General features: G+C 44.9%; 1 protein-coding gene and 2 long non-coding RNA genes across 10 annotated transcripts in view; 2 read left to right on the top strand and 1 right to left on the bottom strand.

The window, feature by feature from the left end:
- Nucleotides 1-1,171: 1,171 nt before the first annotated feature.
- On the bottom strand, nucleotides 1,172-17,489 carry LOC144322004 (uncharacterized). Of its 5 annotated transcripts, XR_013387554.1 has the most exons (8): nucleotides 13,856-17,489; nucleotides 10,435-11,755; nucleotides 9,815-9,921; nucleotides 7,917-8,002; nucleotides 6,306-6,425; nucleotides 5,219-5,413; nucleotides 2,530-4,623; nucleotides 1,172-2,082 (listed from the first exon to the last, which is right to left on the bottom strand). It is a non-coding gene; the product is annotated as an uncharacterized LOC144322004 (long non-coding RNA). The 5 variants fall into 5 exon arrangements; XR_013387553.1 differs by having other exon boundaries at nucleotides 9,815-11,755; XR_013387557.1 differs by having other exon boundaries at nucleotides 7,947-8,002; nucleotides 9,815-11,755.
- LOC144322005 (uncharacterized) lies at nucleotides 7,874-14,185 on the top strand. Of its 2 annotated transcripts, none has more exons than XR_013387559.1 (3): nucleotides 7,874-8,055; nucleotides 13,263-13,490; nucleotides 14,053-14,185. It is a non-coding gene; the product is annotated as an uncharacterized LOC144322005 (long non-coding RNA). The 2 variants fall into 2 exon arrangements; XR_013387558.1 differs by lacking the exon at nucleotides 7,874-8,055 and adding an exon at nucleotides 10,011-10,550.
- Nucleotides 17,490-17,685: 196 nt separating the features above from the next.
- Nucleotides 17,686-25,523, top strand: part of CEP120 (centrosomal protein 120) — a 118,967-nt gene continuing 111,129 nt past the window's right edge. For 2 of the 3 annotated variants that reach the window (XM_077911431.1, XM_077911428.1), the window contains exon 1: nucleotides 17,686-17,855. The gene's annotated coding sequence lies outside the window, so the exon portion shown is untranslated. Of the gene's footprint in view, nucleotides 18,089-25,523 lie in introns of all 3 variants that reach the window. The other variant, XM_077911430.1, reaches the window with a different exon arrangement.

Genomic DNA, 25,523 nt, shown 5'->3' with positions numbered 1-25,523 from the left:
GAGTTTCTTGGCTTTCAACCTAGCAGTTGAAGGTCCTTCAAGTGGGCTTACTCCTTCCCCCAGATTACACTGGAGTCCCTCTTTGACACCAAATGAGTGTGACACCACCCATAAAGGGGAATGAATTGGGAACATTCCCAGAAGTAAGAGACCAGAGAGGTCTTTCTCACTGGATCTGAGAATCTCCTTTTCCATTCTTTTCCAGAGAGAGATAATGATGTAAATAAGCAGAGCTAGCAGAAGAGACCCAGTAGCCCGATCTGGGAGACCTCTTTGTCCCTTACAGGCCTGAAACTCAACTCCTTCATTCAGAAACACCCAGGGCAACAAGGGGAGGTTGGGTGGGGAGTGAGCAGTACGGGTACCTCTGTTAAAGATGAATTAATACCAATTTTACACAATATCTTCCAGGTATAAGAAGAGGAAACAATGCTTCCCTGCTTATTTTTTAAAAGATTTTATTTGTTTATGAGACACACAGAGAGGCAGAGACACAGGCAGAGGAAGAAGCAGGCTCCATGCAGGGAGCCCGATGTGGGACTTGATCCTGGGACTCCAAGACCACATCCTGGACCAAAGGCAGGTGCTAAACTGCTGAGCCACCCAGGCATCCCTAAATAAAATCTTTTTTTTTTTTTTTTTTAATAAAATCTTTTTTTAAAAAATGACACATCCATAAGGGTCATTTTTTTTTTCCATAAGGGTTTCTTCTAGGTAATTAGGATATTCATTACTACACCTAAGCTTTAGGGGAATTCATGCCCTTTCAAAAATGTTCCTTGGTGCCTCTGACGGAGAATACAGTATTTGGAAACTGGGTGGTATCCATTCTAATATCAGTGACTGGCAATATTTTTAGGTGTTTTTGAGGGGAAAAAAATTCCTGTATAAATTCAAATTCCTCCAAATATTTTTAATTTACAAGGAAGAATCTTCCCTTATGCTCAACTTTTGTGTTCTCAAGAAAACATAATTTTTAAAAGATTTATTTATTTATTTGAGAGAGAGAGAGCAAGAGCACAAATGAGCAGGGGAAGGGGCAGAGGGAGAGGGATCTCAAGGACACTCTCAGATGAGCGGGGAGCCTGAAGTGGGGCTCAATCCCGGGACCCTGAGATCACAACCTGAGCCCAATCAAGAGTCAGATGCTTAACCAACTAAGCCACCCAAGTGCCTCAAGAAAATATAATTTTAAATAAAAGCATAAATTATAAGGATATCTTAGCCATATACTACAGCTATTTTCCATGTTTTTGTTGAACCAATTTGTAATACAATCTACTGAGATGTGAAGTTTTCTACACCACCAACTGTATCCTTTTTATAATAAGTAAGGTCATTGTGAGGAAGGTAAAATATAAATCATTCCAAGATATATAAAATATCACCTGTCCAATGCTCCCTTCAACACAGTTTCAAAAGTCTTCCTATAAGTAACCTTCAAACATGAATTTTGGTATGATGATTTATAAGATACCTTATCTTCTCTTATCCCCCTTGGTGTAGATTGGAAGAGAGCCAAAAGGAAATAGATGAAAATATCAATTTGTGCTCATTTTCTTTTTTTTTTCTGTATAAGATGAGTATCTAGGATGGTTCAGACCCACAAATAGATAAACCTATACCAGACAGTCTGCCAAAAACCATGGTATGTAAAAATGGTTTTCACTGAAATGTGGTAAAATGATTTCCATTTGAACTTAGTTCTGAGGTTTTGATCTTCCCAAAGTTCATTCCTCCTCTACAGAAAATTCCTGAAGGGTTTAAGTCCAATCAAGGGGGTAGGTCTAAGATAGCAGTAAGGATCCCAAAACAATAACAACAATAATAAATTAATGTATGAGAATGCAGTGAAGTTAATTCAAACCTGTAAGCAGACCAGAAATTACATGCCTAAAAGCCCTTCAATTTGGAAATGGTCTGAGTCAGCCAGAATTCCCCTGGCACTCCCACCTCCAAGAGTCAGTGGAAACCACATCAGTTCTCAGAAGCATGTGCATTTGGAGCGGTGGGCATGTTGCCAATGCAATCTCTCCATGGTGATCATCTTGTTATAACACCAACCATCACAGAACCATCAGCCTGTGAAAGACAAAGCAAATGCAAAGAGATACTTCAATATCCATATTTACAATACAGAAACCTTTGTTGATATTTTTAAAATACATATTAATATTAGATATTTTGGAGTTGGTACGAATTTTATAGGCATGGTAAGTGTGATTACAATTTCCACTTTTAACAGTCATTGCATTATCTGTTAATCTTTCAAAATGTATGCCATGGTCTTTAAATCCTTGATAGTTAATTAGATTAAAATGAAATAGTATTCTAAACATCAAAGAACAATTCTGCTAATGAGGAAAATAAAAGGAGGTCTTTATTTCCAAGAATTTTGCTACCAAATGTCCACAATAGCCAAACTGTGGAAGGAGCCTCGGTGTCTATCGAAAGAAGAATGGATAAAGAAGATGTGGTCTATGTATACAATGGAATATTACTCAGCCATTAGAAACGACAAATACCCACCATTTGCTTCAACGTGGATGGACCTGGAGGGTATCATGCTGAGTGAAGTCAGTCAATGAGAGAAGGACAAACGTTGCATGGTCTCATTCATTTGGAGAATATAAAAAAATAGTGAAAGGGAATAAAGGGGAAAGGAGAGAAAATGAGTGGGAAATATCAGTGAGGATGACAGGACATGAGAGACTCCTAACTCTGGGAAAGGAACAAGGGGTAGTGGAAGGGGAGGTGGGCGGGGGGAAGGGGTGACTGGGTGACAGGCAGTCAGGGGGACACTGATGGGATGAGCACTGGGTGATATGCTATATGTTGGCAAATTGAACTCCAATAAAGTGAGGATTTAAAAAAAAGAATTTTCCTATCTAAAAGGATATATTATAGAGAAGAGTATTTTGTGATTTCTAAATGATAAAAAAAAAAATAAAGGAAAAAAATCTACTCTTGGTGAGCAATAACATCCAGAATTCTTCTGTAGGACCTATATTGATACCAAGAGGCATTCTTAGAATGGTAATAAGGCAGAGTGAAATGGTGATGTGCTCGACGACCACTTGCTAAATAACAAGGAATTTTGTAAGACGGTTAATAATGCATTGGTAGCTTGAAATTGGCCAGGGTGGGAATATTTACACCATGGAAATCAGCAAATTCTACAAATGACAGCTCCCTTCTCCCCCTCAGAGAGCCAGTAATTAAACATTGGCCACCATACCACTGGATTTCACTCACAGTGGTGCAGTAAGTGGTCACTTACATTTGTGGTTTTGAGAGGACAAACTGCGGAAGGTCCTACCCCATTTAAAATAACTTCTTAACTCCTCTGCTACAGTCATCACTAGGCCACATTGTTAGGTAGAGAAATGTACCCAGAAAGACTATCTGATAGTGAGCTATGACTTAGAAAAGTACAGTAAGGGGAACCTGGGTGACTCAGTGGTTGAGTGACTGCCTTTGGCTCAGGGTGTGATCCCTGGGATTGAATCCCACATCAGGGAGCCTGCCTACTTCTCCCTCTGCCTCTGTCTCTGCCTCTCTCTCTTTGTGTCTCTCAGGAATGAATGGATAAAATCTTAAAAAAAAAAAAAAAAAGAAGAAGAAGAAAAAGAAAAGCACAGTAAATTGCTTGTGTGTATAGTCTTGCATAGTTTACAGAGCTCTCAACATAGTTGGTGTCATTTGATCTTTACAACAGTCCTGGAAAGCAGGTTTTAGCATTAGTCTCATTTTACAGGTGTGGTAACTGAAGCTCCAATGGATTTAGTGTCTTGCTCAAGGTTATACACTAATGACGGAATGGGTAAACTTAGATCTTCTGTTGGTAACTTCAGGAAATGTCTACTATGTCATGTTCCAGAAGTAAAAGTGCACGGAGTTGGGCATACAGGCTAATTTGGATTGGGTTGGAAAATCTGGGTTGGAGCAGGGTGTAGAGCATGAACTGCCACTCCAGTAATGGGTAAAGTGTTCCCAAGCAACGAGGGAACAATAAAATAGTACCAGATAATTGAGTAGTGAATAGCTCAGGAAAAACTATATCAAAAGAAGGCTAGGAATTGTGCCAAAGGCAAAGCTGTCTTCAAACACAGGTGATTCACTGAAGGCATTAAAAAAAATTAAAGTACCAACAGATTTGGTGGTTAAGATAGGGAAGGTGATGTCTAGAAATTGGTAATTGCAGGAAGCTGCTCCTACTCCTAACCTTGAAGATATTTAAACACCTACTGTTGGTCAAGGGTTGTCATTTGATCTTTACAATTTTGCTTTAGCAACCCACATGAATCTAGTTAATGGGGTGGTTCATGTATGTATGGAAGCGGGTTGGTGTGGGGAACAGGAAAGGTAACTAAAGGAGAGAAATGATTGTAGGGACTTTATGTAGAGAGGCCCCAGATGAAGATTTGAAACAAAGAATGATTTTGGGATTAGCTCAAGTTCTAGAGATGGGATTAAGGTGAAATTCATTTCATAACACTTCAACCTGACTTGGCTTCAAAGACAGTGGTACCCTTTAGTTCTGGTTCTTTACTTCCAGTCATTTTATTTAGGAGCCAGTCTTCGTAATCCAATCTGAGATCCGCTTAAAAGTGACCCTGGAGTCTACGGTTGGTAAAAAGAGATGGAATTAAAGGTAGAGTAAAAAATTCACTTCACCAGAGATCAACAAAACTTTACTATGAAAAGGGCACGGATCGAGGACATTTTTGGAGATCAACGTGGTTCAATTTGTTTGCTCTCATGAGGCAATATGGAGTCAATGTCACCAAAGTATATATGCGCTGGGCTGGTGGTGGTTGAAGAGTAATATAAAAGCAACTATACTCCACAGCAAAGCACCTACCAATTTTTCTATTGTATGCTATATACATAAGCACATTTATATATTATACACTATATATGCTATATAACAAATATTATATGTATATATGGTATATAGTCCACAGACATACAAATAGAACATGGACAGCTACAGACTTAGGGTGACACCCTTTGTGACTGCCCACCCCATCGTGGATCTTGTTCGGGCCTGCCCAGGATATGGTGGCAGTCTAACGCCACATTAGAGAACCTGTAAAACATATAATATGGGAAACTCCTATTAGTGAGACCGCAAAGGGGAGATCATAAAGGGAGAAAATATGTTTGAAGCAAGAGAGGGTAAGAATTAGAACTTTGGTGGAACTGGAACACATACAGCATCCTGCTAGATCATCTTGAGACAGGTCTTGCTCTTCAGCAGCATAGATTTGGTAACCCATGACAAATCCATTGGAGTCTAGTTCTTCAGCTGAGCTGTGACAAACGTGGAAGCTGATGGTCACATTTTTCACCTCAGGCTTTCCAGGCTGTAGGAGTCACTGCTGCGTGGTTTACATCAAGTAGGAAAACTCTATTGAGGGGTGGGGGCAGGGGAAGCATGGAGAAAGGAAGAGAGAAGAAATAACTGAGAGGTTTTGGGATCTTGAGCTATTTCTGAGTTTTGGTCTTCCTAGCACTGTGCTCCTCAACATAGTGGTTACAATGGTTTGTTCAACAGACAACTGACGTGGCCTCCCCCAAAAGGACAGAGAGGGAGGAAGGAGGCAGTTAGTTATCCCTTCCTCTCCCCACAGCCAAATCACAACCCTTCGTTGGAAGGCAGCCCACATGGGTAGCATCAAACCATCAGGAAAAGAAGGCCCTGGCTTCACCCTCTGCAGGGACTTGGAATGACAGGGGCCCTTGAAATTCAAAACATCTGACACGAGATAACCTTTATTTAGCCTAAAGAAAGGCTATATCGGCTTTGAGAGAGAAATATGGTGTGCCATGACACACACACACACACACACACACACATCATTATATTCTGAATCCAACACATCTCTGCACCTCCAACATGACCAGCAAGTACCAGTGAGTACGTGGTATGTGGTAGGTACTCACTAAATGTTTGTGCTCTCTTTGCTATTAGTAGTATTGGCATTATATTTATTCAGTGTGTAACGAGGTGAGAGTTATATGAGTTACACTAGTTATATGTTTTCTCAATCACTAGTGATGGTTCAATTGATAGTTGCTTGGGAGAATCATTAGCCACTGCCAAATAAATAAGTTCCAGCCATTACACATTTTGAGGCAATAACATAAAGAATGCCCATGTGAAAAGTACCTTCTTATGCAAACCATCGCCTGCCCTTGCTTCTTTGTTTGGGACTATATTTGAAAATACTGTTCTATCTTAGAAAAATATCTTAATGGCACAATTGTTGTAAGTGACAGTCATACAGGCTTCCTTGTACCTCAGTTTTGGCTGCTTCCGATGACAAACGCATTTCTCCTTGAGGTACTCTCTGGAACTCCCAGTGTGAAATTTAGGAGTGTCATATTTGGTCAGTGTAGCCCAAATACACTCTCCAAATCTGGAAAGGGAGAAGACGAATAATTTCCCTGGGATGTGCCAAAGAGACAAATAGAAAATTAGTTCACATAGATTCGATACCCTGCTTCATTATCCAAAGGACCAAGGCAGTTTCTACGAGTACTTACAGTAGAACAAGATAAAAGTAAGGGGAGGCGGGGTAAGAGTCTATGAAACAAGATTCTTCCAGAGTTGGTTGACCAACATGCATGTCATAAGGCACGCGGACCATTCAGAAATAGGCTACGAAGCCTATTTCTAGGATTCCTAGAAATCAACACCGGAAGTCAGTAGGAGAGGTCAGCGATTTATGACATCTGTCAGATGAAAGCCCACCAGCTGTTTAAAAGAAGCTTAGCTCTTCCTGGTATCGAAAATGAGAAGTTTGTTCCTTGGGCCCTCATGCAGAAGACATGACGCGCTATAGCGAAGGTCATCCCTGAAGTTACCCTTGAGTGCTGACTACAATGAGTTGCATAGGGCTGTTCCTTAGAATGTCCCTCGATTTGTAAGCAACGCCCTCACAGAAAGGAACGGTTTGGTAGGGTTGGTCTATGAAGGGATGTTTTAGGAGGCAGCGGAGGAGATACACGATATCGTGGGCCAGATAGCTCTGACCACATACGATGCTAAATTTGAGAGTATCTCTAGAAACGGCACTGAATATATCTTAGAAAATCCCCGCAAGATATCTTTCAGATTCATTTTCACTAAGTATTATGTAACGAGGCAGTTTAAAGGGAAACTCCCAAACAAACACCTCTCTTGCTACTTGACGCTACTTGACCCTTTAATACACTGACATCCTCTTATCGGAGTCAAGTCTAACCAGGCCACGTTCGCACCAACACTGATTTCAGATTATGTAACTTCCTATTGAGCCTTTGAGGAGAAACTAGTCGAAAGGAGTACCTGATAGAGAGAACTTCAAGCCGTTAAAAGTTGGAGGATGTTTGCAGAAATTAATCAATATTGGCTATTGTGTACATACGTGGCTGAAAAGAGCAATAGATACCACGAAGCCTATTGTACACAAGTAAATATTGATCCTTTGGTTTAAAGAACCTCTCATTCTTTGGGACGTGACATTTGGAAGAAGGGTGGAATGAGAAGTGTGACTACAAACCGTAAGAATTCTCGGACCGGTGCCGTTTCTTGGGAGGGCTACCTGCTACAATTCTCAAAGCTGTGCCTAGAGAAAGATCTAAGCTTTCCCTCTGCCCATCCCTCTCCACCCTCTCCCCCAAGGTACTTATAGTTGCTCTAAAGCAGCGAGGTATGAATGACGAATTTAGGACCCCCCTCCCCCCGTTTCCCTTCCTGTCTATGTCCTTCCCTCCCTCTTCATTCCTCTGCCAGTTTGGATGTGATGTGGAGGAGTAGCATTCTAGTGGTTCCTCAGTCTGACCGTGTGCGCCAGGTTTCCTTGTTTACCTCTCCTGTTACATCAGGAAGAGCAGCATAAATACGTGGACTTTGGAGTCAGACCTACCTGCCTTCAAATCCCAGCTCTGCCACTTACTAGCTGAGTGACCGGAACACTTCTCTTAAACTTTGTCCGAGTCTCCATTTTCTCACCTATGAAAAGAACAAAACGATCGATGATGAATCAAAGACGTGTTTTCTGGCAAGTACGTGGCTTTCTTTACGCACTCAGGAGTGGCTGATTTCACTCTATCCCGGCTGCATCAGGCTTCCAGGGGAGAGTAACAGAATTATTCACAGAGTGATGTTTCTAAGTATTGGGTTCTTACCTGCAGGGACTGGGGTTAGTTAGGATCTACCTTTAAGAAAAAACAAAAACAGAAAACCCCTCCAACTCAACAAAAGGAACAAATAAACAAAAAACAGAACCAGGCCTAAGAAATACAGAGAAAACAAACTGATGGTTGTCAGAGGCAAGAAGGTAGAGAGAGGGTTGGGCAAATGGGTGAGAGGGAGCGGGAGGTATGTGAGCTTCCAGTTATGGAAGGAATAAGTCACAGGAATGCAAGAGACAGCATAGGGAGCACGGTCACTAATATGGTGATAGTACTAAGTGGTGCCAGAGGGTAGCTATACTTGTGATGGGCATACATAGCATGACGTATGGAGAAGCTGAACTCCGACACGGTGAACTAACGTCACATTGCGTGTCGCCTATACTCAAATAAACAAATTAAAAATATAGAAGATGCTCAAACCCGTCTGTGTCACTTGGTCCCTATGGAAGGCAGAATAATGGCCCCCAAAGATGTTCATACCTTAATACCCAGAACCTGTGACTATATTATCCCACATGGCAAAAGGGGCTTTGCATTGAGATTAAGCCAAGAATTTTGAGACAGGGAGATTATCCTGGATTATCCCCAGTGGACGCAATGCAATCACGGGAGTTCTTATGAGTGAAAGAAGAAGACAGGAGAGTGAGAGGCAGAGGAGCGTGAGGGGAGAAGCAGAATTCGAAGTGATGTGGTGCTGGCCTTAAAAATGAAAATGGGCCTTACCCAGGAATGCAGGAAAGCCTCCAGAATCTGGAAGACACAAAGAGACTGAATCCTCCCTGAAAGCTTTCGGAAGGAACACAGCCCTGCCAACACCGAGGGTTTAGCTTGTTGACAAGCATTTCGGTCTTCTGACCCCCAGACGGGTAACGTGAACATCTGTGTTGTTTCAAGCCTCCAAATTTCGGGTAATCCGTTACAGCATCACTTGGAAACTAACAGCGTGCCGTTTTCTGCTAAGGTTCTCCTATTTGTAAAGTGTGGGGGTCCACCGTGTTCTTTGCAGCTGAGTTGAGCTTGTTTTGGAGCCTATACAAGTGCACCGAGCTAAAAGGTATCTAGAGAAAATACCTGGAGTTCATGATGATTTTCTGGGGTGTGACCTCGGGCAAGTCTCTGTGAATTTCCAATTCAAATGTAGGACACCACGCTGTTTAGTTGGCGCCCCCCACCCCCATATCAACATCAGAGATGGCAGGGCTGAACTATGCCATAATTGCTCGTTTTGCTCTATGCCACTTTATATAGATACCACTCCCAGAATAACAACATCGACACTGCAATGTGACTGCTGAGAAATACAAACAAACAAACAAACACACAAACAAAAACCCACCCCCCTTTTTTGGTTAGTTTCTGCGCTTAGGATACATCCCTTGAAGGATATATAGGCAAGTCACCATATTTTAAAGCCACTTGGAATCACAGTCTTTTAAAATATCCTTGAACGTGCGCAGGTAAAGAATAGGCATACTTCTGTCTCTCTGCTGAGCACTCATCATCTCCCGTATGTGCCAGATGATGATTTCTGTTGCTGTGCACAACGTTTCCGTTTATTGAGTTTCCTGCTGACAACGGTCATTATTATGAACAGTTCCCAGATCACATGCAAGTGGGTTGTCCTTACCTGGATACGAGTTCTAAAGCCAGCTTCTACTTTCTTTTCGGCAACCCTGATCATGACTAGGTAGCTCGTGCAACACCACCGACAGGTTGCTCGCAAGATATTAATGTCTGGTTGACAGGCGTGAAGGGGGAAACCGAGGACTGTAGCTCACACAGTGCACACGCGGATTCTCTTCAATATCCCAAGATCAGAACTAAGTCGGCAAGGCAGCTTGCAGAAAGAGGGGCCACCCCATCACTAAGTACCGAAACGGCGATAGGGACTTCAGTATGTAGGACATGTTCCATTGCAAAGAGACCAATTGGATTCGTCTGGGCTCATGTGCAACAAGATCCAAGGAACGCAGCTAATATATGGAAAGGAAATGAGATGCAGGACGAGACTGGCTTTTAGGATCATGAATATGAATTGACAAACATACACTAATTCGAATGAGAGCAGCGGTTCTAGAAAGCAGCAAGTTGTGGCATTTGGTGGAAGTTTCTTGTCAGTTACGTCAGGTCCCCGACGCGGGCAGAACCAAATTAGGGGGGAGCCAAAGAAGCGAAGCAGGACTGAGCCAGAGTTTGGAATTCCAGTGTCCATGTGGGCACAGAACCAAGCCACACGAGAAAGGATACAAGCAGGGGACAGCGCTGAGCTGAACCAAAAGCCGGGATGGAAGCATGGCGATCCAGATTCTTCCATTGCAAAGAAGAGAAATTTGCTGTGGAGAATGCAAGCGAAACAGAGTTGGGTAAGAGGCATTTGCAGGCGGGAGGTTTTGCAGAAGTGACAGGAATCCGGAGATTCCTGGGGGGCAGGGCAGGATCCAGAAAGCCCCAAAGACTAGGATGTGGGGTCACAGCCACCATCGTAGGGCAGGAGCTGTGTGGTTAAGGTGCTGCTCTGCGAATGGAATGTCATTCCAAATGTTTTCAGTTTCCGCATCCCTCTGCTCAAGAGTATTCCGGTCCAGGGAGAGAGTATCCATTTGGCAGCATTTAGGTGAGGTGTTCCCCATCAGTCCCCTCTCAACTAAGACTCAACTCACAGGAAGGCAGAGCCCCGGGGCAGGGGCGACAGGGAGAGGGAGAAAATTCATCAAAAGCAACAACTGTGGGGGGTAAACAGGTGCTGGACAGCCACTCTACCGTACATGTCCAACCAGACATGGGAGAATCAAGAGACATGGGGGCCTGAGGCAAATTTAAATCATGTATTGCCTCCAGACACAAATCTCATTCCATATACCTTAGACTTTCAAAGCCAGGGAACATGGGCACCTGGGTGGCTCAGTCAGGTAAGCCCTCTGACTCTTGATTTCAGCTCAGGTCATGGTCTCAGAGTCGCGGGGTCAATCCTCAGGTCGGGCTCCCTGCTCAGCAGGTGGAGAGGGGAGCCTTCTTGGGATTCTCTACCTCTGTCTCTCTTCCTCTGCTCCCCCCCCTCCCCCGTCTCAAGTAAATAAAGAAGATCTTAAGAAAATGATAAAGCTAGGGAACAGCCTGCGACCTGACATCTTCTGTTGTGTATTACCGCTCACGTTGGATTAGAGAATGTAGGTTTCTCAGGGTCACGTGGTGGGTAACAACACACTTGTATTTACCTACTGCTTCCTCTGTGCCAGACACTGTGCTAAGTGCATTACTGATGTATCATAGCCTTTAATCTTCCTGCTACCACTGTGATGTAGGAAATACTGACTCATTTTACAGATGAGCCCATTGAGGTTTAGATGGTTCAGATGGCGTATGGCAGGAAGATAGGAGGAAACAGAAAAACCATATAATCCTACTCATAGGAGAAGGAGGATGAGAAGGACAGGCAGCGAGGCTCTAAGTGATGTATCCTCCCACGGGAGTTTTGAGTTCTGTTGACCCAGGGATCTTGTTCGGTTGGAGATGACAGCAACAGGGTAATAGGAACAGGTGGGAGGAGGAGACGTGTCAGGAATTTCGCCTGGTGAAGAGAGGGAGGAATTTAAGAGCAAACATGACAGAGTGTAAGAAACATAATTAGACACAGATGCTGACCCCCACAAGCTACTCCTCTGTTCCCTGTGCAAAGGGCATGTGAAGGTCAGACACGACTTAGACTAAGTTTTGGTACCAATGTGGTCTTGTCCAGAAGAGGGATACGGTTATCCATTAAGCCTAGTCAGTTCATTAGTGTGAGGGTAATTCATCGTAGCAGGTCCCGGGCCAGGGACCTAGGGTGTAGTCGGAACTGGTGTAGTCAGAACAATTTTCCACATTGGATGGGGTTCTGGGAAAGCCTATAGTTTCAATCAGAAAAGGACATCCGAGGAGGAGTTTGGTGCTACAGACCGGGACAACATTATAGGGGGCCAAAAGACAGGGAGGTGGCACACTTGGAAGTCTATACACTCTTATACAGAGTGGCGCTCTGCATCTTCAGCCAGAGGATTGCATGATTCCCATGGATGAGGGCTGATGAGACAGACGCTCAGTCTTGGTCCGATTTGGCTCATGCACTGGGATGGGCTCCTGAGGTAGTTACGGAGAAAGGATAACTCTGCGGAGCTAAAGAATACCAAGGGATGGAAAATGGAGCAGGGGCCAATCATTACAAGCATCTCTAAACCTTAGCTTCACATAATACCCAGAATTCAAGCTGTGCTTAAAATCAGCACCAAAAAAGAAAAGGGCGGGGTGGGGTTGCTGGTAGGGGGGTTGGGGGGAGAAATAAACATCACGGTTTTAGCTAACTCTTCCATTTATCACAAAACAATCTTCAGATAGCCAAATTTCCTTAAAGCTGCCAAAATTCAGGCTTCCTAATGGAAAAAAACAGAAATAAAATTGCCTAGCTAGAGATTTCACCATTCTGTTTGGCAAGACTCTTTTACACTTTCCATGGTGTTTACAGCTTGCCTCTACAGGCAGGTTTCTTTTTTGGAGTTCTTTCTCTTAGAGAATATAATCTTTTCCCATACGAAGTCTTAAAATTATTTGTCCAGGGCAGTCCCGGTGGCTCAGCGGTTTAGCGCCGCCTTCAGCCCAGGGCCTGATCCTGGAGTCCCGGGATCGAGTCCTGGGATCGAGTCCCACGTCAGGCTCCGTGCATGGAGCTTGCTTCTCCCTCTGCCTGTGTCTCTGCCTCTCTCTGTCTCCCTCTCTGTGTCTCTCATGAATAAATAAATAAAATCTTAAAGAAATAAATAAAATAATTTGTCCACAAGTTGTCTACTATAAGAAATATCGTGTATTTAACTTCTCTTTTACTGACAGATGGCATCCCCTACAGAGGAAGTATTCCTTTGAGGAGCGGTATAGACTGAACTGTGTGCCCCCTTCCACCAACCCGATTCATATGTCGACGCCCTAACCCCTAGAACCATGGTATTTGAAGAAGAGGTTTTTTGGAAACATCTAGGTTTATTTTATTTTTGTTTTTGTTTTTGTTTTTATTTTATATATTAAAAAAAATTTTTTTTAACATCTAGGTTTAGATGAAGTCACGACGGGAGGATCCTTATGATGGGATGAGTGCCCTTTTAAGAAGAGCTAGAGAACGAGATCTCCTGCATTGAGGAAAGTCCTACGAAGACACAGTGAGAAGGCAGCCAGCCATCTGCAAGCTCTGAAGAGAGCTCTCTACAGAACCTGACCATGTTAGCCCCTACTGTCAGACTTCTGGCCTTCAGAACCATGAGAAAATACATTTCTGTTTGGTAAGCCACCCAGTCTATGGTATTTCGTTTTGTCAGCCGGAGCTGAAACAAGGGAGTCCTATCAATGTTATTGTTATTACACTTCACTGAAGATTTTTTTTTAAAGATTTTATTTATTTAGTTGGGAGAGAGGGAGACAGTGTGCGTGAGCAGGGGGCGGGGGCAGGGGCAGAGGGAGAAGCAGACTCGACTCCCCACTGAGCAGGGAACCCAGGTTGGGGTAGGATCCCAGGACCTTGAGATCACGACGTGAGCCAAGGGCCGACGCTTAGCTCCCTGAGCCACCCAGGCGCCCCAAACTTTACTTAAGATTATTGTTATAAAAGACAGCAACGCCTTTTAGAGAAGTTGTGTGATTCTTGTACCTGGCGGTTGTCTTTTTCTCCTGGCATCCTTCTTCTCCCTCCCCTTGACTCCAGGCTTGACTGGGGAAGTTCAGGTTATCTGAGTAAAAAGACTTTGCTGTGCTCCCAGGCTCTGGCTACTGTTACAGTGTGTCATTTTGTATCCTTCCTATTTCTCCTGGAGCATTTCCTTTTTCTTCCCTCTATCTTTCTTCCAGGTAGTTCACCTTAAGGATAACCTGGAAGAAGAAACAAATGCTGTGCCATTGCCTCAGGCTCTACCCTCTGTCAATTGGTAAATCACCAAGCTAGGTTTACCGTTACAGTTCAATAAAATATTTGGAAGAAGAGAATGCACGTTTCCTGTTCCTATTTTGAAAAGCTTTTTTAAACATCTTAATCTCATAAGTTTGCATTTTATATCTAACGGGTTATTAATGGTCACATCATCTTGAGCCAGTTAATTAACCTCCTTGAGCCCATCATTCCGTATTCCTAGCGGGAAAAAATAACAGCAGATGCTGCATTACTTCACAGGACTGTCAGACTCAGATGGAATAATAAAACTGGAATTTGTACAAGTGTTGGTTGTTATCTTGTTAGATGGGAAATACCTGCTTGTATTAACTTAGCCAGATTGGCCACGTAGTTGACACATGGCACCAAAGTAGAGGCGTAGGTGCATCTTCCATGCCTGTTTGCATTTGGGGATTATTTCTTGATCACTTTGTACAAAAGAAGATTGGCTTATTTTAACAGTATGAATGATGTATGTCGGGAGTAAATGAGTGTAGCACAAATCTACGGGATAGTGCTCCCATAATCTCTAAGGGTACGCTAGGAACTTGGAACTTTCAAATTTCTTTTGACAAAGTGCTTCCTTTTTTTTAAAAAAAAGGTTTGTTTTGTTTTGAATTTCAGATGGAGAGAGTGAGAGAGAAAGAGTGCACAGATGTGGGAGAGAGAATCTCAAGTAGACTCCCCAGGCAGGGCTTGATCTAAGGACACTGAGGTCCTGAGCAGGGCTGAAATCAAGAGCCGGATGCTGAACTGACTGAGCCACCCAGGCGCCCCAACAAAACGGTTTCTTTTCATGTCTTACGAGTACTTTGCTTGAGAGAATGTAGGTGTATTTTGTGGAGAGAAAAGCTGGCTGTTTTTCCTTTTTTGTATTTTTTATTTTTATTTTTTATAAGCAGTAAGACTTCAAGTGGGGAAAGAAGGAAAGAGAATACTTTTCCTTCTTAAAACTCTAATAGAAGGCCTCAATTCTACACTTTCTCCATGGGGTGTGTTTGTGTGTGTGTGTGTGTTGCATGCGCACGCATGGGTGTAAGTGGGGATAGGTACGCAAGGTGAACACGCAGAGTGAGAGGAAGAGAAAGAGAAGAATTAACACATGTAAGGGAGACACTGGGATATTTACTCTATCTCAGATATGAAATTAAAGGTCCCCAGAAATTTTATTTTTTTTTTCTTCTGCCCTCAAACTCCCACCGGATAAATCCTGTTTTTATTTTTTTCTTTTTTTTTTCTATGAAATGTACGTTAGCCTCAGACTGCCGTCATTTTGAAATAACTTGCCCTCTCATTTTAATGGAAATATATGATCCTTTTTTTTTTTCATAGAAATATACATTCTTTTTCTCAAAGGCATCATTACAGTTGCTGCAAGCCTAAATGGTGGAACAAATATTTACTTGCATCAACAGAGATAAATACTGAACAGAATAAAGTTCTGGTGGGGGGGGGGGTGCGGGGAATGTCACACTGCTTTGGAAACATGAAAAATATTAATCAAATATAAACATCTGAAATGTGGCAGTGATGGGAAACCTAAAAATTAAATGTACTTGGTGTATAACATAGCAGATGAAGAAGTGTGATTTTTCTGCTTATGTTGAGACATTAGGATACAGAAGGACGAGTTTGGTTGAGACGCCTGTGGTTTTTTTCTTCATTAGTGTGATCTTTTTTCATATTGCCAAATTTTTCTTACAATCGAATGATATGAAAATCTCATTGGCTTCCTACCTGGGTTACTGGCCCGTTTTAGTCTATAGCGATCTCTAGGCCTAATTTTAACAGGAGTCTTTACCTAAGTGTTTAACACTGTAAACCCTTATTCCTATTCATATCTAAACATGTGCTTTGATCACATATGTATATATGTTATATCTCTTAAACATCTATGGGAAGTTTGAAGGGTGGGTAGGAGGCGTTCTTCATCGAAACTGTGTTTTTTGAGGCGGAGAATATAAAATGGTTTGTTGTCTGTGGAAGACAATATTTAGAGCTCCTTGTATGTCAGACATTTCTTTCACTTGTGGAGATCGATTAGCTTCGTTTCCCGTCTGGTATCGGACCCTGCGAGAGATCAGACACTTTCGGATATGTACTTTGATTAGGCAAATTATTCTCTCGTCTGAGCACGCCAAAACCTTCGTTGCTTCGGAGTCTCTGAGAAATGATGGTGGTGCGGCAATCACAGAGACAGTACTCTTATCATCTGCACCAGTAGTACTCTTATCATCTGCCGTCACTTCTTCAGCTCCAGTTCAGGAGAGAGTGTGAAAAGAGAGGTTGGGAAAAAAAAAAAAAAAAGTAAAGAACCCTACTGTAATAGGGGAACAAAACCAGCGTCTTTGCATGTAAGTACACCTCTGAGGTTTACACACCAACCTTATCATCAGTCCAGTAGGGAGGGAGGGAGAAAAAGAGACATCCTCCATTACTTTCAAGGGCATTTGGTTCATTGGAGACTTTTGCGTTGTTCCTGAGGGTGGGAGAAAAAAAACGGACGGAGAGACTCAAGTTTCTGGGTAAAGCGTATCATACCAGAAAGATGTTTGATAAATGAATATTTAATCAGGGCCAGGCTGTGATTTTTCTTCATGCACACCTTCACGTTTGACTTTTCAAAGAGCTTTAGACAAAAGTAACACTGGGTAACAATGAACAGTTAAGAAGCCGTATTTGCAGAGTGCTCCACAGACACCCTCATGGTGGATGGACTCCCACAGCGGTTTTCCAAGGTGACGTGTGCTCATCCCGCCGAAGCGACTGCCCCGAGAGAGTGGGGACTCTCCTGCCTTCGCCGCGTGGGCAGACGGGACTGGCAGGTGGAGTTAGAAAGCACCGGGTCTGCTCCGGGTCCTACAGCTTGAGCAGCTGAGCGATGCTTGGCCTCTGGAAGCTTCAGGAGGTTCACTGGAAACACCGAGACAGTAAGTATCAGGTCATACGGTTCTGGGCATTAGCTGAACCCACGAGCGGGGTTCTCCGTAGACCATCCATGGGATGCGGAGGGCAGCCACAAGCCCCGGCTCCAAGCAGCTGCATCCCTGCTGTAGCACTGGGGTCACACCAAAAAGGGAGTGTGTGAGCGTGTGTCCGCGGGGCCCTAAAGGTCTGCACCTGGAGGGCTGTGCCGGGCCAAGCCTCGGACCCAGACTTGGCACGACGGCGCCCTGGGGCTCTTCGCTCACCCGCGCCGCGGAGTTGTCAGTCGCCCTCCCTCGGCACGGGAGCGCTTGCTTCCGGTCGTCCCCCGAGACCCGGCCGACCCTCTCCCGGCCCGGCCCGGCCCGGCCCGGCCCCGCCCGGCCTCGCGCAGAGAAGCATCCCCGCGGCCACTACGACTCCGCGCTCGCCCTCACGCAGCGCCCGCGCGGAGGCGGGGAGGGGGCGTGGCTGGCCCGTCTAGGCCTCGGCAGCCAATGAGCGTGCCGCGTGCCTTCCGGTCGGCGAGCCGGCCAATCCGCGCTGGGCGCTGTCATCTTCGGCTCCGCTCGGCTCTTTTCGCTGCTGCGGGAGCCTGGGGGCCGCGGCCGCTCGGGAGACGCTTTCCTTTCTAATTTTTTTTCCATGTGTTCACTTCCGGGTCCGGCGCCGATCCGGATGCCCGAGGCAGAAGGATGTTTGACCTCCGGATAAGCGAGGCGCCGCCGTGCATTCATTCCCGGCCGCATCGGTGGCGGCAGCAGCGACCCGGGCGGCGACTCTCCGGCCAGAGGCGGCGGTAGGAGGCCCCGGCAGGCGTGCGGGGAGCGCGTCGGCGCCGAGCTGCGTTCCCTCCCTCGCTCGCTGCTTCCCCCCTGCCTCGCTCGCCCGCCCGCTCCCTCCCTGCGTGGCTCGCTTTCCTCCTCCGGTCGCCGGCGGCTGGGATGTGCCGCCGCCGCCGCCGCTGACGGACGGAGCAGGGGCGCCGCCCGCGCCCGGGACCGACCCCCAGCTCGCGGCCGCGCCTCCGAGGTAAAGCCCCCCTCCCGCGGTGGCGCGCGGCGGCGGCTCGGTCCTCCCGGGCGGGGCTGGGTGGGCCGGGGTCGCGGGCCGGGGCGGGCCGGGGGCGGCGGGGGCGGCGCCGCAGGGGGGCCGCGGAGGGGAGGGGAGGGGAGGGGAGGGGAGGGGCGGGGCGGGCGAGCGAGCGCCCGGCCGGGCTTGGCGGGAGGGGCAGCGGCCGCGGGGGGGGGGGGCGGGGGCGCGGAGGGCCGGGCGGCCGGGGAGGGGGCCGCGGGCGGCGGGCCGGGCGGGCGCCGAAGTTGCGGGGCGGCGGGGCGGCGGGCGAGCCGGGGGAGGCGGCGGCCGCGGCGGGGAGGGGTGCGGAGGGCTGGCGGGCGGGCGGGCGCGACCGCGTCCAGACAATTAGCCCCGGGAGGGAGGGGGTTGGGGCCGGAGGGCGGCGCGGAGGAGGGTCGGGGCCGGCGCGCCGGGGGGCCGCGCTTCCCGCTGGGGCGTGTGGGGCGGGGGGCCGGGGCTTCCCCATGGGGCAGGGCTGTGGCCTCAGCGCACAACTTGAGCGCGGCGCGATCGGGGGTCAGCGGCCTCCGCTGCCTGCTGGGAAGGTGCCGGCGTGTTGTTTATGGCACATGCAGGGGAAGTGACACGCCGAGGCGTCGGCACTCCCGGAGCTCAGCTCCTACCTTTCTTTTCCGCGGGGCGGTGGTGGGGATGTGTGCGTGTGCTCCGGGGCGTGGGCGGTCGGGCCTGTAGTGGGATCCTTCCAGGCCTCCGGGGAGGGGGAAAGTTAAGGGGGGAGACAGACCGAGACCGGGAGTCGGCGTGGGAGATGGCTGCTGCTGCTACAGCGTGCCAGTTAGTTGTGACCCGGTTGTAAGGAGCGTGGAGGCTGGCCAGCCGGCGAGGGACCCCCTTTTAACCTTTTGTTTGCACGTCGACTTGAGTTGGAAAATTAAAAACCTACGGATTTCGAAGAGGTCGAGAAAAGAAGTTGATGTTTGCTCCTTGAGCAGTTCCTAGTGAAATGACACTTGCTGACAGCAAAAGATGTTGAAGTACGTCGAACATCGAACTTGGAACGCTTTTTAAAATTAGAAGTCTTTAGTTTTTCAGTCCGTGCCCCCATGTTTTGGGGAATACATGCTTTCCCTGTAGGGAGAAGTGGAAGAAAAATAAGCACAGGTTGTAAGAATGAGTTAGGGTTCGAAAGACGTAAGGCCGGTTTTGGAGAACATTTTCCACCGAAAATCGGATGTAGTTCGGGACATTGTTCTTACCTTTCTTGGGGGTGGGGCGGAGAGTTCTGGGTAGCAGTCATCTCATGACTGTTTCCAGACTTTGCTTCAGCTGTGTTTTGAGCTCAGATAAAGTACGTTTTGTCTATATTAGCCTTCCTAGTTGCCCACCAGGTGGAAATTGTATCGTATAGGCACTGAAAGAAACCTGCCATCAGACAAACTGTGTGGCTTTGGCATGGCTGCTCTGGAATGTACAGACACCACGGCTTCCAGGGGAGCTTGCATTTCTGGATATGCATCAGGTATTCGTAGTTCGTATTAGGATGGGGGACAGAAAGGTTCATTTTAATGTTGATAGGTCTGAGACTTTGTGGGCGGGACTCAGAAAATGATACTCTTCAGTGCTGCTTTAGTGTGCTCAGTGATGTCTCCCGCCACTCATCAGCTCAAGAATCAGTACATTATGTCATTACTGATATTTTCATTGTTCACTTCCCAGAGCACTGCCTGTTAACAAAATCTCCACGACGGTATTCATTTATTCCTTCAACTAAAAAGACAGGAATTCTAGTCTAGGTGTAGTGTAGTAGCTTTAGCATGTGCAAGGGATGTTTACTCTGTTGTGAGGACGGAAGAGTGGTTAAAATATGAAGATGAATCAGACCCAGCCGTCATCTTAAACGGAGAAGCAGACATGCACTGAAATAGTTGCAACACAAGACACCTGTGGGATTTATTACAGGTGCATGGAAGCCCGGTGTGTGTGTATGTATGCGTGTTTGTGTGTGTGTGTGTGTGTGTGTGTGTGTGAGAGAGAGAGAGAGAGGGGTGAGAGATAGAGACAGAGAGACAGATCTTTTTTGACTGGGGAATTCTGAATTACTTTGGAGTTGGCAACACTCCATTTGGGCATTAAAATATTATAGTGTGCCTAATGGGATTTGGCGTGTGTGTGTGTGTGTGTGTGTGTGTGTATGTACGTGTGTATGTACGTGTGTAGGGAGTTAGTGTTCTAGGCAAAGAAAACAGCTGGAGCACAGGCATGTAGGTTGGGTCTTACCGGGGCGTGTTAGCTGGATACGAGGCTGTGCCAAGGAGGTCTTTGTGAGAGAGGAAGCTGAGAAAATAGGTGGAGATCAGGCCATGGAAGTCCAGAATGCCTTGTATTTAAAAATGAGTCAGTTTGAGGCATAAAGTTCCAAATGTCCAGATGTTATGCTTCGAGGAAGTAGGTAGGCAAGTAAGGATAGTAGGTTCAAGGAAACAAAGTATAACCGAGAAATCAACCTGTTAGCATTTATGCTAATGCAGGAATGTGGAGAAGTTCCTAATCAGCAACAATCCATACCTGGCTTTGTCCTGTTTCTGTACTTGAATTTGAATATGGGTGTGTGTGTGTGGTAATCTGGTCATTGGTTGTATAGGAAATGAATCCGGGTTGTAAAGATGATCCTCCAGAAGAAATGAGAAGCTCTCTATTTCTCTGTAATCCCCTCCATCCCGGCAGTAGGGTAGTTTTCTGGTGTAGTTGATTGATTCAGAGTTTCTTCGAAGGGAACAAGTGGTGGTTCAAGTGTCAGAGGGTTTCCCCAAAGGATATATTTTTAAAATTTATTCATGAGCGACAGAGAGAGAGAGAGAGAGAGAGGCGGAGACACAGGCGGATGGAGAAGCAGGCTCCACACAGGGAGCCCGACGTGGGACTGGATCCCTGGTCTCCAGGATCTAAGCCTCTGAGCCACCCAGGGATCCCGGCAAGGGATACTTCAAACTAAATAGAGGGAATGCTGAAATACTAAACAACAAAACAAAACAAAACACGGGTCATTGGATAATTATATTATTATTAATGTGAGATTCACTACGGATAAAGTGAAATGTAAGGAATCTACCTACAGGGAGGGGAGAATTGACCATAACAGTGGGATCATAAAATGGGAAATGTCCACAGTTCTGGATAATATGTGTAAGGTCTTTAGTTATCTTAAATGTGAAATGACCCTAAAATCATTTAATCCTAAACTTTATCGCTACCAAAGAAGTACTCCGAGAGATACCGCCCTCACGGTAACAGTGGTCATGTCCGTGTGGACTCACATTACAAGGAAGATTGCGTGATGGATTTTGCCAACTATTCCCCTGTAGGTGTTCAAAAAGGATTTCCGTAACAGATTTTGTATTATGGTGAACCTTCCAATGACAGCACTAATACCTGTTAAAATCTATTAAGTGCCTGCTTTCTTGTTGTTTTTTAAGAGGTTTTATTTATTCATGAGAGAACAGAGAGAGAGGCCGAATCATAGGCACAAGGAGAAGCTGGCTCTGTGTGGGGAGCCCAGGGCGGGACTTGATCCCAAGGCCTCGGGATCAGGCCTTGAGGGAAAGGCAGACATTCAAGTACTGAGCCACCCAGGCGTCCCGTAGCGGGGTATATTTTTAAATCATTATTTTTTTTGCCCCCGACTTCAGTGTTTAAGACTCTGAAGTTATCTGTTTTTTGTTTTTGTTTTTTGTTTTCCTGATCTTCCGTTCTCTTCCTCTTTCGCGTTTTCCCGAGGTTGGCACTTTGTGATATTGATTCGTAGTGTTCGTATGTGTTTGGGTGTTGGTTCTTCAAGATGGACCTTTTTTGGAAATGACCATTTGGTGGATATCTGTAGCTCTTTAATTGTAGAGATTCCATAGGAACGACAGTATGGTTCTACGTGACTAAAGACACCTCAGCGTATCCTTTCGTGTTGATCAACAGGTCAGAACCGTGTTGGGGTTTCACGTTGTGTAGAAATCAAGTGTGTATTATCCATGAATGTGAAGTGACTTTGGAGAGGTACTGCATTACTCAGGAAATACGAAGTGAGAGAGGTCGGAAGACAGATAAGGTCTACAGACACATGAGAGGCTGCTAATAGACACTTTTTTTCTTTTTTCTTTTCTCGCTGCCTTCTTAAAGCTGGGATTTAGAAATCATAAGTGTATCCTAAATTGTAGGTTTTCCTACTATTATTGAGGTGAATAGTGATTTGTTCTTAAACTATCGTAGGTGCTTGGTTACATTATACTCTGCCCTGCTGCTCCCTGCCCATCATCTTTGTAATGAGAAAGGATTCTTAACGATCTTGAAGTGTTTATGGATTTGGTAGAGAAGACAGCCCCTTTGGACGTTTTCTGGACTAATAATAGATCATACAGTTATAATTTAATTTGACGCAAGTCTATAGTTGAGTTCTATCCGCATATGCCTAAATCTACATCCACGTATTTTATCGCTTTCAGTGCAATTTAGTAAAATCTTTGATACTCTTTTTCCTAGGATACCTATGAGTCGTTGGAGGGGTGATCGGTGGGTAGAATAAAGAGTGACTCTTGAGAACAGAATACCTTAGGAGATTCTGTTTAACTCACCTGTTCACCCACTGAAAAGATTGATACTCTTCCTTCATTTACTGGTTTATGCGCATGCTATATTAAGTTGCAGTAGACCACTCTCTAGTTTGTGTTTGAATTTTTATTCCCTTTTGTTATATTATGCTTACAAAAGTTATTTGTGTTTGCCCCCAACAAGTTGTTGGTACTTGGTGTTGTAATCACACAGTTTGACGAAACGTTCAGTGCACTATGGATGCAAAAAGTCATTTGTCTAAGAACCTCAGGCTCTTTTGGAAACAGGTGAGTACATCCAGTAAATTATAGTTAAAATAAGTGTGGGTGAGATAATTTAAAATAATGAGGGGAACCCTCATTGAATCCTAAATACCAAAAAACATTCTGCAGTAAGATGCTTTTCAGTTTTACGGATGTCTTTCCCTGTTTAACTGACATGAAAAGTCATAGGCGATGTTCGATAGGTGTGGTTTTGCAAGAAGGACAGATTTGTGATCTGTAGACCCATTCGTTAATAAAAGGACTTGGTCTTGCATTAAAAGATTGTTTTGGGATTGTACATTTTTTTATGTTTAGGTTGCAATAAAATGTTTAAGATATGTAGATTTGTTACATGTTCTTTCTGAGTTTTCTTCTTTTAAGAGTTTCAAAATTTATTTGAAACAGAGGGAGAATGAGGGAGCAGGGGGAGACGTGGAGGGAGAGGGGGATAGAGAATCTCAAGTGGACTCAATGCTGAGTGCAGAGCCGGATGTGGGGCTGGATCTCACAAGGCTGAGATCATGACCTGAGCTGAATCCCAGAGCCAGAGGCCTACCTGACTGAGCCACCCTGGTGCCCCAATGATTCCCCTTTTAAACCGCCTTGGGAACTCTTGGTTAATTATATCTTAAAAGAGAGTATCTGTTTCTAAAATACCATCTATTTTAATATTCTGTCTTAGAGATTGATTTACTAGTGTCTTCTTATAAAAAAGGAAATAAATTCTGGTATTCCTGACTGTATTCATTGCTACCTTAGGGTGAATTGTTCCACTGTCTTGTCAGATGAGTAACCTCTGGTTCTCACAAATTTTCCTGCATGGCCCCTGATATGATTTTGTATTTTACCTTTCAGTTTTTACATAGAGGGGAACCTTCTTAGACTGCCAGCATCTCCTCAACCTGAGTAGGGGCTGCTGGAGTGCATTGGCAGAGGAAATTGTCCCTTGGAAGAGGAAATGCCATACTCTTGATGTGTACCAGGAGCATTTGGGCTTGGTGCAAGGCATGCTGGTCTAACAGCTTAGAGGAGCTGCCCTCTTGTCTTGCCTAGCTCAGCTAGAGCGAAAAGGAAAACTTTTAGAACTTTTAGGTATAGGAAAGGAGGTCCAGGTTGGCGAAGGAAAGCTAGGTAGGGTGTACTATTTATCTTGGTGTCACTGTATTTTAATGCCTGAAATGGCAGTAGTTTCTGGTATGGAACAGTGAAATATTTATGTAGGACTAGTTTTTCAGAGCTTTGCTCTGCCTTTCTGTGATTTTTTTTTTCCTTTTTTTTTTTTTTGTTTTTGGCTGTGCTCTCCTCTTTGTGTTGGATTCATCCTCAGACTGGTAGCAAGATCACATCTAGACATGCATTGGCCAGGAAATGTTTTGCACAAGCTTACCAGCATACTTTTCCTTTCATGTTTTATTGACCAGAATTAGGTCATGTGTACTCCCTAACCAGTCATGACAAGGGGAATAGGGTTATCATGGTTGATTTCTGTTAATCAGGATATGTCCCCTGCACTTGGGGATGGAGTCACATTTTCCCGAGTCACATTGTGGAGGGAGGATATGTTAAAAAATTGTGGGAAGGAAGAATTTGGGGGAAATGGATGTTATTAGAAAGGCAGTCAATAGTGACCACTACATCTACTTGTTTTGAAAATGAGCATAAATAATGCACGTAAATGCACTTTGAACTTAAAGGTTTGTACAGACGTAGCAGATGAAAGATTAGAAAGCTGTCTCTATATTGCTCTCTCTTAAATTTGCTCAGGTATGAATCTTTTAGGATCTGAAACACTGTTAGTTTTCCTATTGACTGAGTTTGGGTCATAAAATCAGTTATCCAAGTTGTGAGATTCTATCTTTTTTCCCATGAAACTCATAAAGGTATTGTAACTTTAAAATAAAAATTTGTTCCTGTGAACTTGCTGTAATTTTTTTCTGAGCTGCTGCCCTCCCTCCTTTCCAAAAATTAGCCACGCCTTGGCTGTCATCAGACTTCTTTCTTCTTTACCCTTAGAGGACAGTGAGTGAGTTTAGGAAATGGGAATTTGTCGGTCAGAGGGAGTTTATTTTGAACCATGGAATCCTAGTGAGATAGGAGGAAAGGAGAGTTTTTACTTATTTTAAGAGAAGCAAAAAAATTGGTGGAGGAATGGGCGGACAGGGGAGAATCATAGAATTTTGGAATTGAAGTGAAATGAATCATGGGAAGGTTGAGTGAAAGGCTCATGTCACACACCTGGTGGGTGGACTCTCCTCTTCTAATTTCTGGTCTGATGCTCTTCCTGACCCAAAGAGGTGGGAGGCCATGAAGAGATTGGTTTGCTTTGCAGTTTTGCTTAGGATCATGGGCTAATTCTATAAAATTGTCAGCCAACTGTCATTAGTACAGTTATATATTTCCAGGCTCTGGAAAATTTTAGCTAGAGTTTTTTGTTTTATTTTAAGTTAAGCAAACAAATGGACAGATTTTTTAATCTTCCCTCAAGCACAGCAACACACACACACACACACACACACACGCAAGTAACCTCAAACGTGGCCTGCTGAAATGAAAATGCCGAAGCAGAATAA

Source organism: Canis aureus, chromosome 10 (genome assembly GCF_053574225.1).
Source record: "Canis aureus isolate CA01 chromosome 10, VMU_Caureus_v.1.0, whole genome shotgun sequence".
Classification (NCBI taxonomy): Eukaryota; Metazoa; Chordata; class Mammalia; order Carnivora; family Canidae; genus Canis; species Canis aureus.
The sequence above is the reverse complement of the archived record's forward strand: the minus strand, read 5'-3'. Positions and strand labels throughout refer to the sequence as shown.